Source organism: Sarcophilus harrisii, chromosome X, assembly GCF_902635505.1.
Source record: "Sarcophilus harrisii chromosome X, mSarHar1.11, whole genome shotgun sequence".
NCBI classification, from domain to species: Eukaryota; Metazoa; Chordata; class Mammalia; order Dasyuromorphia; family Dasyuridae; genus Sarcophilus; species Sarcophilus harrisii.
In genome coordinates, this window is record NC_045432.1 from 75,961,795 (window position 1) to 75,976,351 (window position 14,557).

A 14,557-nucleotide genomic window follows, 5' to 3' on the forward strand; every position below is an offset into this window, starting at 1 on the left:
AGTGGTAGCATGGGAAATTTTCAAGAAAATACAACTGCAAGTGAGAGGAGAAGGTGGAAGGTGAGAGCACAAGTAGTGGTAGAAAATAGAGATGGAGACAAGAGTGCAGGTAGGGGTAGAACGTGGGAATGGAGGTGAGTGGGGGGGGGGGAGAGGAAGGAGGGTACCAAGCTGGATTTTTTTTACATTTTTTTATAGCTTTTTATATACAAAACATATGCATGGGTAATTTTTCAACATTGACCCTTACAAAAACTTCTGTTTCAACTTTTCCCCTCCTTCCCTCCACCCCTTCCCCTAGTCCAACACATGCTAAAATATATGTTAAATATAATATATGTATACATATCTATACAGTTATCTTGCTGCACAAGAAAAGATTGGATTTAGAAAGAAGGTAAAAATAACCTGAGAAGAAAAACAAAAATGCAAGCAAACAATAACAGAAAGAGTGCATAGATATGTTGTGGACCAAGCTGGATTTTTGACCTCACATAGGTCAAACTGGGCTGACTACTGGACTTATATCTCAAAGAAATCATAAAAAAGGGAAAAGGATCCACAATTGCAAAAATGTTTGTAGCGGCTCATTTTGTGGTGGCAAGGAGTCAGAAATTGAAGGGATGCCCATCATTTGGGGAATGGCCAAGTAAGTTATGGTATATGAAAGTAAAGAATATTATTGTTTTAGGAAAATTATGAATGGACTAATTTTAGAAAGGTCTAATAAGATTTATATGAACAGATGCTCAGTGAAACAAGCAGCACCAGGAAAACATTGTACACAGCAACAGCGAGGATTGTGCAATGATCAATTATGACAGACTAAGCTCTTCTCAGCAGTTCAGCGATCCAAGGCAATCCCAATAAACTTTGGATGAAAAATACCATCTGCACCCAGACAAAGAATCATAGAGACCGAATGTAAACCAACATGTACTATGTTCACTTTTCCCACCTTTTTCTTCTTTTTTTTTCCTTTAGTGGTTTTTCCCTTTTGTTCTGATTTTTCTTTCCCAACATGATTCATAAGGAAATACGTAAATAAATGAATATACATGTATAACTAAAAATGTTGTTTTTGCATATAACTGGGGAAAACAAAAACTTAAAAAAGCAAAGAGCCAGGGCTGAATATGGGAACGTTATTGGCTAATCAAATATAAAGGACTTATCCTGAGTCACACAGCTAGGAAATGCCTGAACTAGGCTGTAACTAGCACCCTTCCCATAGGCATGTATGGCTCAGTTTTCACAGCTCAAACCTTAGGCTCTAAGAAGGTATTTCAGAACATCCTTCAGAACATGAATCATGTGGGTGGGGTACTTGAAAAGACAGGCTAACTGTAAGGATGTGTATGGCAAAGGGCCAGGGGAAGCCATTTCTTTGCCCGAGGCTAGTATTTCCCACGAGTAGGAAGGATGTGAAAACTAAGAGTATGAGCCCCCACCTTAGGGAGTCAGGCTCTACTCTCTACCCATCCATGAAGCTCAGAGACTAAGGAACAAGATGGTGTGTACTGAAGAGGCTTCACATCAAAAAGTAGAGATGACATTCAGGAAATTGAGAGATGCCGTGACCAACAATGGTGTAAGAATACAAAGGGTTCCCATGCCAACCCTTCACGACAGAGAACATCCATCAGAGGAGGAGGAGGAAGAAGTGACATTTCTAAAGAACATTCAAGGTTACCAAGTGCTTCACACAAATTTCTATTTCATTTGAACCTCACCTACCTATGAAGTTGGGATCTCAGATAATTATTATCCCCATTACTCAGATGAGGAAACAAAAGTTCTCTGTCTGCCTCCTTTGAATTAACAACTCTTTAAAACCACCTATTAAGTCATAGAAGAGGTTGCAATCTATGTTGGTGGAAGGATTATTGTTAGACACAAAATCACATATGCACTTATAGTGGTTGAAATGATTTCGTGACCAGCTGGGTTTTGGAGACAGAGTCTTAGATTTTGTCTTTGTATCCCCAGGTTCCAACTTGTCCATTGACACCTAAGAGGCACTTAAACCCCACAGTGCTGAGTTCTGAGGTACCATTTCTTACATAGAGTAGCTGCCCAATCCAAGCTTTTTGAGTTAGAAGGAGTTCTCAATTCTAAGTGAACGTTCAGGGGCCCAACAGACTGTCTTAATCTTAGTGGCTTCCTTTATTTCTTGGGCAGGAAACAATGCCATTTATTTATAGTTGTTCTTGTTCCTTTGGTGCCAACCCCAAAGGAAAAGTTGCTTCCTGTGTGTATGCAGTCAAGCTCCTTCAGGATTTGTGGTTGAGAGGGTGTGAGGAGGTAAGGGAGGGACACAAAAACTCCTGTGGTGTCTATCCCCCAGTTCAAACAGCCAAGACTAACCTTGGAGGAAGGAGGTCCCTTCTACAGCTGAGGACTGGGATTTGGAACTCTTCAGCCTCAGAGATTGGATGGAGATAAGTATGAGATTCCCTCTCACTGATCAGTTAACTGATTCCTATGTATTAAACACTGAGGAATAGAGGATTTTAGAGTTGGGAGACATGGAGGAGATGTAAGAATAATTGAGACAATTCATATAATGCCCCATGGTTTCCAAAGCGCATTGGCTCAGTTGTGGCCCAGTCAGATACGACACAAGGTTCCTCTGCTTAGCCTTCCCTCCCAACCCACAAATCTACAGAAACAGAAATAAGGAGCTGAAAACACTCGATCTTTCTCTGCAATATTTCTCTCTAGAACAGTCTGTCTGTAAAATGATAATAATTATATAGACAAGGTTCCTTCAATGGAATGACAAGGTTAATTGAAATGACAAGAAAGCTGAATGACACTTGAGCCCATATTGATGGCCAGCAGATCACAGGAAACAGCAAAGTTTGGGCTCATCAAGCTAGGCTCAATCCTTGAGAGCAGCTGAGAGGATTGCAGACGCAGTTCTTTCATCAGCCTTTTCTTTGCCAGGAACATAATGGGAATAGATGTTGAATTTGGGGTCACTTAAGTGAAACAGATTGGATAATACATTACACGACCTCAAAGTAATGGGGACTGGAAGGGAAAATTACCAGTAAGAGGCAAGGATTAAAATGAAGTATGGTGAGAGAGGCCCAGAAGTCAATGAAGCTTCTCCCAGTCAGTACCCGGCTCTGGATTGGAAAGGTAAGTAAAAGTAGAAGGCTTCACCTTAAGCTATGAGCTGCAGTTATGCTGCCAAGCAGAAGCAAAATGGGCTTCTTGGAGAAGCAAAAAAGCCAATTTAGGGCTGTTTATTAGAGATGCTAAGAAATACTCATAAAGCCTCATGAAAGCACAGAAAGCCTATTGGAGTTTTTTCTTCTCTTCCTCTAGTGAGACAGCATTTGTCTCTGAGGATAGTCTTTTGAGCTAGGACTGTCAGGAGAGGGACAATGTCAGTCCACCGGCAGCTACCACTTAGGGGCCCTCCAGCCCTTGACCGCAAGGTCTCCAGTATGGGTTTGACCAAGAGATGTTTCATCAGAAGCCTTCTCCACTGGACAAAGATCTTCTCCAAAATTGGAGAGAGGTTCTCTAAATGCAAAAGAATTTCATTTTCTGTGTTCAAAACTTGCTCTAACAACAATAATAACAACAACAACACTGTTTTTGCCATCACCCAAATAGCCTCCTGAAAACCCAGGCATGGGCATGACTGAGCTGTTTGTGGAAACCTGCTCTCAGACTCCCCAAAGATGGCAATTGACCACACTGTTTTCTTGGGCTTTGGGACTTTGACCAGCACTTTTGCTCCAATTTCATTTGCCTCTTCCAGTCTAGATCTGAAGCTGACTGTGGTAGGTTAGGGTGAGAAAGACACAATGAGAGAGAAGCTGATCCCTTTAATCCTTCTGGATTGTACAGAGCCATGATCTGAGTTAGGTAGGGACTCCCTTTGTCGAGCAATATAGTTCAGAACCTGAGCTCTTCTCGGCCTGGGCCATTCTTGGCTGTGAACTCCCATAAGGCTTGGGAGAAGATGGAAGGAGACACTTAGAAGCTTGAGAGCCCCCTATTATGTCTCCCCATAGTCCATGGCATCAGGGTACAGGAAACTTTTATAGGGGGAAAATATTTCTATGGCCAAGACCTATGCAAGTGATTGCCCATACTCCAAAATCAATGCTGATATTTCTAATGTCCCTTTAATTATCTTGAAAATTTAATTTCCCTAAAGATGACCCCTCCTAGTGCTAGCTACATTCTGAAATGAATCAGAAAATTGTAGGCCGTTTTATAGGGTCTTAGGTGATATCGTAGCTTGGTAACTCAGTAGATAGAGCTTTGGGTCTGAAGTCAGGAAGACCTGACTCACTAGCTGTGTGAACTTGGGCAAAACATCTTCATCACTGTTTGCCTTAATCTACCTGAGAAGGAATTGATAAACCACTCCAGTGTCTTTGCTAAGAAAATCCCATACAGCGTCACAAAGAGTGGGATACAACTGAGCAATTGAATTAATCAGAAGAGGATATCTCAAATGTGTTGGACATTTTCTGGAGGATGTTGTCACACTGAAGGTATTATCCCTCAGTCCTTTATGTCATCTCAAAGCTGGAGCAGCCATTCACAGATACTTTAAGGTTGGCTTTACAGAGTGACTTTCACTGACGATCTCTGTGAAATCACTAATTACCAGGACTTCTTCAGGACTATTGCTGTTAGACATCATTTGGGTGCTCAGCAGAATCCAGAAACCTATGGACTCTTTCCCAGAGTCTACTTATTAGATGCAGCACATAAAATGCATGGGATTACAAAGCACTCAACTTACGAAACCATAGCTAAAGTTAGGGTCCAGTATGCACAGCCAGGGAGGAGAGAACCTGAATTTACTAGTATGTGGCAACACAGCAAGGTCTGAGCTACATGCTACAGCAGAATGCCCATGATTTGAAGCTTGCCACTACTCTACCAGTAGCCTCTAAGGAAGGCACTTAGTCAAATTCTTCTATAAAGTGGGAGAAAGAGTTTTGCATTAGCTCCTCCTCAAGGATGGTATAGAGCAAAGGAGATACCACTTGCAAAGACCTTGGTAGGACCTAGAGCATCTAATCCATGACAGCTGATCTCCACTCTAGTCCATAGGGTGCAATTTCTATTCTGTGGCCTATATCAAAGGAGCTGCTTGTCACGTGTGTCACCCCTGCTTTGCATATTTCACAGCAGCTGCTTTGGGGGTCAGGATTCCCTCTGGAGAGGGAAGCATTTATTCTGTACCTTCCTTTAAAGGAGAAAGACCACTGGGTTAGCAGTCAGAAGATCCAGATCCAAATTCTCTTTCTGCTATGAACTACCTGTGTGATTATAGGCAAGACATTCCACTCTCCAAGTCTTGGTTTACCCATCTGAAAGATAACAACATGGACTCCCTCTCATCTCTGAAATCCCTTCCAGTACTGAAATTCTGTGGTCTCTGATTGGGCTGGATGATCTCATTAGTCTCTGCCAAGTCAAAATCCTACAATCTCCTAACCTGGATAGTGAAGACTGGAGAAAGCACATCATCGGAGGCTTGGTTGAAATGACTAGAAATATTTATCCTGGTGAATATAAACCCCTTGCAAATAATAATTGTTCCATTCTTTGTACTTGTACCTTGAGCCCCAACTACAGCACCTGGCACAGAGTAGGTACTTAATAAATATGTACTGACTGATAATGATTGACTTGGGGGTGGGACAGCATCATATTTGTCTTCAATATGTGCAGGGCTCCACCTAGTTTTCTTGTCATAGTATTATGGTCAAAGAGTTCAGAGAAATATCCATATCAATAGGTATCTAATGGTTGGCCTCATTAAAAATACACACATACACACACACACACATATGACAAGTGTAGTTTTTTTTTTTTTTTTGATGATATGACTTGCTGGGTTGGTGGAGATTATAGAGATATTCTCATAAATGAAGGTGATTTTAAAATGAAAAATATCAATAAAATAATTGTTTAAACTCTTAAAAAAATATGTGCAGGGCTACCATGTGGAAGATAGATCAGTGGAGGAACTATATATATACATGACGGGCTTTGTGAGCCTCAAAGGCCTATGGAATTTAGATGATGATGATGATAGAAGAAAGAAGGAAGGAGGTAGAAGAAAGAAAGAGGGGGAGGAGGAGGAGGAGGAAGAAGACATGGCAGTCATTGTCATCATCTTGTTCTACCTGGTCCCAGAAGGGAGCATCAGAGGTAACAGGTAAAATGTACAGGCAAGGAACATTGGACTTGGTTTAAGGGAAGATTGACAGGAAGACTCTTAAGTTGCTTAAGGAGGTAGTGGATTCCCCTTTACTAAAGATCAATAAGTGAATGTGAAGCCTGCTAATCAGATCAGTTGTTGAGAGGATTCTTGTGGCCATACCCAGTGTGCTGGGTAGCCTCTGAAGTGCCTTTTAATTCTTCAATTCTATGGTTTGCTCCTTAGGTGTCAGAGACAGGATCTGGAGCCAGGACTTCTAACCTCAGGCTTTAGACTTTCTAGCTAATATGCCATCATTAGAGATGAATTCTTCTGTATCTAGCAACTTCTCCTTTGTTGCGATCATCTCAAAGACTATGGAAGAAGCCAGTTGGCCAATATTTCTAAGGAAAAGGAATAGGTGTTTCACGCTAGCCTCGGCAATAAGAGTTGAGAAAGAGATTAAAGGAATTAGAGTAGGTAATGAGGAAACCAAACTATCACTCTTTGAAGATGATATGATGGTATACTTAGAGAACCCCAGAGATTCTACTAAAAAGCTATTAGAAATAATTCATAACTTTAGCAAAGTTGCAGGATACAAAATAAATCCCCATAAATCCTCAGCATTTTTATACATCACCAACAAAATCCAACAGCAAGAGATACAAAGAGAAATTCCATTCAAAATAACTGTCAATAGCATAAAATATTTGGGAATCTATCTACCAAAGAAAAGTCAGGAATTATATGAGCAAAATTACAAAACACTTTCCACACAAATAAAGTCAGATTTAAACAATTGGAAAAATATTAAATGCTCTTGGATAGGCCGAGTGAATATAATAAAGATGATAATACTCCCTAAACTAATCTATTTATTTAGCGTTATACCAATCAGACTCCCAAGAAACTATTTTAATGACCTAGAAAAAATAATGACAAAATTCATATGGAAGAACAAAAGGTCGAGAATTTCAAGGGAATTAATGGAAAAAAAAATCAAATGAAGGTGACCTAGTTGTACCTGATCTAAAACTATATAATAAAGCAGTGGTTACCAAAATCATTTGGTATTGGCTAAGAAATAGATTAGTTGATCAGTGGAATAGGTTAGGTTCACAAGACAAAATAGTCAATAACTATAACAATCTAGTGTTTGACAAACCCAAAGATCCCAACTTTTGGGATAAGAATTCATTATTTGACAAAAACTGCTGGGAAAACTGGAAATTAATATGGCAGAAATTAGGCATGGACCCACACTTAATACCACATACCAAGATAAGATCAAAATGGGTCCATGATTTAGGCATAAAGAACAAGATCATAAATAAATTAGAAGAACATAGGATAGTTTACCTCTCAGACCTGTGGAGGAGGAAGGAATTTGTGACCAAAGAAGAACTAGAGATCATTGCTGATCATAAAATAGAAAATTTTGATTACATCAAATTAAAAAGCTTTTGTACAAACAAAAATAATGCAGACAAAATTAGAAGGGAAGCAACAAACTGGGAAAACATTTTTTTACAGTCAAAGGTTCTGATAAAGGCCTCATTTCCAAAATATATAGAGAATTGACTCTAATTTATGAGAAATCAAGCCATTCTCCAATTGATAAATGGTCAAAGGATATGAACAGACAATTTTCAGATGATGAAATTGAGACTATTTCCACTCATATGAAAGAGTGTTCCAAATCACTATTGATCAGAGAAATGTAAATTAAGACAACTCTGAGATACCACTACACACCTGTCAGATTGGCTAAGATGACAGGAAAAAATAATGACAAATGTTGGAGGGGATGTGGGAAAACTGGGACATTGATGCACTGTTGGGGAAGTTGTGAACGAATTCAACCATTCTGGAGAGCAATCTGGAATTAGGCCCAAAAAGTTATCAAACTGCACATACCCTTTGATTCAGCAGTGTTACTACTGGGCTTATATCCCAAAGAGATACTAAAGAAGGGAAAGGGACCTCTATGCGCCAAAATGTCTGTGGCAGCCCTTTTTGTAGTGGCTAGAAACTGGAAAATGAATGGATATCCATCAATTGGAGAATGGTTGGGTAAATTGTGATACATGAATGTTATGGAATATTATTTTTCTTTAAGAAATGATCAGCAGGATGAATACAGAGAGGCTTGGAGAGATTTACAGGAACTGATGCTGAGTGAAATGAGCAGAACCAGGAGATCATTATATACTTCAACAACGAAACTGTATGAGGATGTATTCTGACGGAAGTGGATTTCTTCGACAAAGAGAAGATCTAATTCAGTTCCAGTTGATCAATGATGGACAGAAGCAGCTACACCCAAAGAAGGAACACTGGGAAATGAGGATAAACTGTTTGCATTTTTGTTTTTCTTCCCAGGTTATTTTTACCTTCTAAATCCAATTCTTCCTGTGCAACAAGAGAACAATTTGGTACTGCACACATATATTGTATCTAGGATATACTATGATATATTTAACATGTACAAGACTGCTTGCCATCTAGGGGAGGAGGTGGAGGGAAGGAAGGGAAAAGTCGGGACAGAAGTGAGTGCAAGGGATAATGCTGTAAAAAATTACCCATGCATATGTTCTGTCAATAAAAAGTTACAATTAAAAAAAAGGAATAGGTGTTTCAGTCTAGGTCTACCTGGAGAAAATTGTTTTACTTTTTAGAGGAATCAAATAAATCAATCCAAACAGACAAATCAAGTTCCAGTTAAACTGAGTGTTTGGAGGGCTTGACACTAATTTGTTGCTTACCCAAATTGACAGGTTGACTTGATGAAGATGCATCTAGAAACAACCCCAATTTGGGAAGAATTGTTCAGGCCTCTTTAAATCATGTCCAAAGACTTTCACACTCCTCTGGAATGCCACTGCATATCTGGAGGGGCAAAATGCAGGAGCAAGTGAGCAGTTGGAGCAGTTTCTTCAAGGGGACTTCAGGGGGAGAGAAGCCAGATTGATCTGACCTCATCAGATTGTTAAGGAATGATGAACAGTGAGGCAATCTGTGTGCACTTCAATGATTCCATGATGCCTTTTACATCAACCATGAAGATGGCCCCATTGCAAAATCTAGAATTGGGTTCTAGGACTTTGGATTCAAATTCTAATTCTGTGACCTTAGAGCCATCACTTGAACAAAGTCCCAGTTTCATTTACTGCAAATGAAAGGGTTCATCTAAAAGACCTCTAAAGTAAGAGGGGTGCTTCCATACTCTCTTAGAGCCAGAAAACAGTGATTTCTCCTGAAGCCATGACCTTCTCAAAAAAGGGAGCTTTCTGAGGACTATCAACAGGATCTCTTACAAATGAGTATCCTGACTGCACTGTGAGCAATGGGGTACTCATTACCTCTTCAGGCAGCACATTACATTCTAAATCAGCAAAAGGACTGTTCAGTCAAAATAGGCTGCGTCTCCACAATGTCAAAACATCTGGACCAAAAGAAACATTTACACTGTGATTATTTAATCCTAGGAATAAACCAAGCAAGTATTTCTTGAGTGTCTCCAATGTGCTCAGCTCTCCGGGTAGAAACTATCCATTCCTATTTTGTTTGGTTTAGGTCTGGGAGTCCAGTCTGATTGGAAACTTGGAACTTCCAGAATGGGAATGTCCTCCACTGATAAACATTAGCAACTTATCTGGAATTTGTACTCTCAAAGCATCGCCTAAGATCTACCCTATATAGGTTAACAGGTTTATTCAGGATCGCAAAGCCAGCCCAGGTTAGAAGTGAGACTTGAATCCAAGCCTTTTTGACTCCAAATTTAGTCTCTGCTTTCCCTTCCCTTAGTACAGACATTGCTTTCCCTTCCCAGCAATACTGTACTTTTCTTAGAAAGTGTACCCTAGAGAAGTACAAATTAAGACATCTCTGAGGTACCACTATATACTTCTCAGATTGGCTATGATGACAGGAAAAGATAATGATAAATATTTTGGGGATATGGGAAAATTGGAACATTGTTGGTGGAAGTGTGAACAGATCCAACCATTCTGGAGAGCAATATGGAAATATGCCCAAAGGGCTATGAAACTGTGAATCCCCTTTGATCCAGCAGTGTCTAGAAAGGACCCCCACATGCAAAAATGTTTGTAGCAGCCCTTTCTGTAATAGCAAGGAACTGGAAAGTAAGTGGCTGCCCATCAGTTGGGGAATAGCTGAATAAGTTATGGCATATGAATGTCTGGAAGATTATTGTTGTATAAGAAACAATCAGCAGGATGATTTCAGAAAGGCCTAGAGAGACTTACATGAACCGATGCTAAATGAAATGGACAGAACCAGGAGATCATTATACAAGGCAATAAAGGGACGGTACGATAATCAATTCTGATGGATGTGGCTCTTTTCAAGAGTGAAGTGATTCAGGCCAGTTCCAATAGACTTGTGATGGAGAGAGCCTTCTGCACTCAGAGAGAGGCCTGTGGGAACTGAGTGTGATCAACAACATAGTATTTTCACCTTTTTGTTATTGTTTACTTGCTGGCTTTTTGTTTTCTTTCTCATTTTTTTTCCTTTTTGATCTGATTTTTCTTGTGTAGCATGATAGATGTAGAAATATATGTAGAGCATGTTTAACCTATATCGGATAACTTGCAATTGAAGGAAGGGAATGGAGAGAAGGAAGGGGAAAAAAATGAAACACAAGGCTTTGCAAGGATGAATGTTGAAAACTATCTATGCATATGTTTTGAAAATAAAAAGCTAGAAAATTTTAAAAAGTGTGTCCTGTATTTATTTTGTACTCTTTCTCTTCTTCCTCATTATCATTATCTTCACAGTGATTTGGGGTTTTCAAACTTCTTCATATATTTGATCTTATTTAATCCTAATAGCCCTGTGAGATTAGTCCTATAGATAATATTATTAACCCCTTTTCATATTAGCTAAGACTGAGAAGTAAAACATCCCCATCTAGTCACTAGGTTAGCACATATCCAAAGTAGGACTCAAACACAGAAACTGTCTAACTACATGGGCCTGGGAAAATTACTTCTCTGAGTTCAGTTTACTAATCTATAAAATAGGATAATAGCATTAAACCCATTAGCCAATTTTGAAGCTAGACCTTTGCTTGACTTGGCCATGCTGAGGGAGCCCCTCCTCTATGGAGTGTCATACTTCTGTCCAGGGTTGGCAATGCCAGGGCAGACACAAGAGGGAGCAGAGGGTATGGCCCAAAGCTGTTTGAGATGAAGAAGCCGGGTGGGTCAAATCATGGCTCCTCTAGCATACGCTGTTTAGTGGAGACAATTGAAAGCGATCACAGAAGGCATCTAGTCTGATCTTGATATTTCACAGTCAGAAACTAAGTCCCTGAGAGAAAGGGGACTGACTGAGGAGAGCCAGGAGTAAGTAGCTAAGATAGACAGAGTTTCTCCTCAGGGGCTCTATGCTCTGTCTCCCGATTATGATGCTTCCTCTTAACCCCCTTGGCCCTGGAACCTGGCTACAATTGTCTTCTAGACACTACCCAGCCCTTGGGTACTACTAACTTCTCTATGTTTTAGGCTATCCTGGCAGGATGGTCGCTTTCTTCTGCCACCCAGACTTGGATCAAGCCCTCTTTCACCTCTCCCTCAAACTCCTTTCACTGCCTTTGGTTACTCATCTGACATCTTATAACGAATCAGAGAGATTCCCACTAAAACACTGACTCAACATGGCTGCTCAGTAAAACTTCAGGATGTGGGAAATTCACTTCTACACACATTTACAAATGGCTACTCATTAAGGGATAAAGTATAAGGAAAATAATCAACCTGCTTGCTGGAGGGAGAAAGTTTCTGGCTTCCTGCTCAGGTAGAGATGCCCACCAATAGGAAGATGAGTGTCCAGGGAAGTCAGAGAGCGGATGGATTCCTAGCTACGTAACTTCTATGTCATTTCAGTGCCTCAAATACAAATGCTGCCTCCTTTTGACTGCAGAAATTTGAAGCGGCAGGTATTCAAGTTGAACTGATATTTACAGTTTTAAAGTTTATGGAATGCTTTTTTTTCCCATTAGCTTACTCATTTTTCATAGCAGGCAAAAAAAATAAGCACTACAGGTATTATGGGAGATGTTTTAGAGAAAAGGAAACTGAGGTTGACAGGGGAGTAAGTGACAAAACACAACCAGTCAACATCAGAGATATTTCCTGTTCAAGGCAAGTTTCTCCAGAGGCAGTATGATTGATCCAAAGACCTGGGTTCCAATCCTGACTCTGTCAGCACCTAGTACAGTGCCTGGCACTTAGGAATGCTCAAAATGTCTACCGATTGATTGTGTCCTTAAATTGCTTCACTTCTCTGAGCCTCGTTGTACCTATCTGTAAAATGAGGGAATTTGCCTAACCAGCCTTGGAGGTTCTTTCTGGTTTACTATGACCCTGGTAGCCTCAGACTGCAGTTCTACAGTTCTTTCTCATTCTGCAGAATAAGGCTTGGCACTCAGGTGTGCACCAAAGGGAAAGCAGCCTTCCAAATATCCACATGAGGTTCCCTAGGGGCAAGAGAGCTTCCAAGAAGGCAACAAATGCCTTTCTACCAAATGTCACCCAAGGGAACATTGAGAATGAAGCTCATTATGATTATAACTCCCTTTTTATTCTGCCTTAAAATGTTGCTGGGCCCATCTCTACAAGAGATTTTAGAAGGGAACCCAACTCAATAGTCCAAGGTGAACAGTGCTGAATGTCAACAGGGGAAAGTGGAGATCAGAAAAATATCTTTTTGGTTCATAAAAGTCTAAAGGTTCACCTACTAACATTTTAGTGGATTTTTTATAGCTTTTCAAAATGTGAAACTGTTTCCCCAGGATGAGACAATAAAGTACTAAGAGCTACTTCCTTTGATGGGTTTCCTTGCTGCCCACAGGAAACTGGTCCTCTCAGGGCCTCGCTTCTTGGAATTTCACTTCGACTTTAAACTTCAAAAAGATCGAGGCAATTCCTCAAACAGCAGGTGGACCTGGTTGGAGAATTTGCAGGAAGGCTGGGTAAAGTCCCTTCAGAGCCGCGTTGAGTTCAAAAGGTGGCTGGCATCCTTTCTTCCACGCATCTCTGTCTGCCAGGTCCCATTCCTGCCTCCCATTCTTTAAAGTGCTCAAGAAATAACAGTAAAGTTAGCTCTAGGGATTGGCCAGCATGCCCTTTCTCCTCTTTGAATCCCTGGCTTCTTTCAGGTACAGGCTCCAATCCTTAAAGGCCACTTTGGGCCTTCTCTGACCTCCCCACCCTGCCAGCTGCTAAAGCCTCGCTCTCCACGGCTGAGCCTTCTGTTGATGTGCCTGACTGTTTACATGCCATGCCATCTCTACCAGTACACATTTCTTGAGGGCAGAACCTGGGGGGGGCCCTTCTGGGCATTTTCAGTCCCTATAGGGCACAGTGCCGACCCATCTATGAGGACAGGAGCTGTTATTCCAGGTGAGGAAGTTCCTTTCACCATTGGAGATCATGATCCTTTCTGGAACTTGTGTTCAGAGCATTTTCTAATACTGTTTTGGGCATCTGTGTAAATGAAGCCTGTGGAATGTGAGAATTCTCCCTTTCCGGGTCTGTCTCTTTCACCTGAAACTGGGGATTTGGGCCAGGGAATCTGTCCCTCTGTCTCCTCCCTAAGCTGTCAGTTTGGGGAGTGGGATTCTTTGGCTTTTCCTCTGCTTTGGGGAGTACTTCCAACCCAGAGCAGTCCCTGGCCCACGGGCCATTGCAGAAACATTGAAGCAGGCTGCAGAGACTTTGCAGTCTGCCCACGTTCCCTTCTCCTCCCATCTCTGCCCTCTGTCAAACAAACACCCCCAGAAAGCACAGCAGTTGATAGCAGTTCATCACGGGGGGGGGGGATGGGGGACATTAGCCACCAGTCTTGCTCTCTCCTTGAGGGCTCCTTTGCCTTCTGGTTCATCCTCCAAGCGGCCTAGTGACAGCACTCAGCCCCACCGCTAAAGGCTGATCAGTGAGGCTCGGGGCTCATCATCTATCATCAGCCATTCCTCTGGCAGGGCCAAGAGCTCCGAAACTGCCCTTTGCAAAGAGTTGAATGGAAAATAACAGACTAACAAACTTTGTGTTAAACAGCCTTCGATGCCAACTCAAAGACCTGGAGCCTTTTATGAATCTCTAAAGAGTGTGACTTGGATTGGGGGAAAGGAGGCTGAATTGGGAGATGGAGGACCAAGGTTCAGGCCCATCACTAACTGTGTGATCTTAGGCAAGTCCCTCGGACCCCCAGGTCCCATGAGGAAAATGAAAAGGTTGGGTCAGATGACCTTAGACAAATCCCTCTGCCTCCACTAAGGAAGTCTTGGACTGGTTGGTCTCAGAGGTCACTCTCTGGTCAAGAAGTATTGATTAAACACCTACT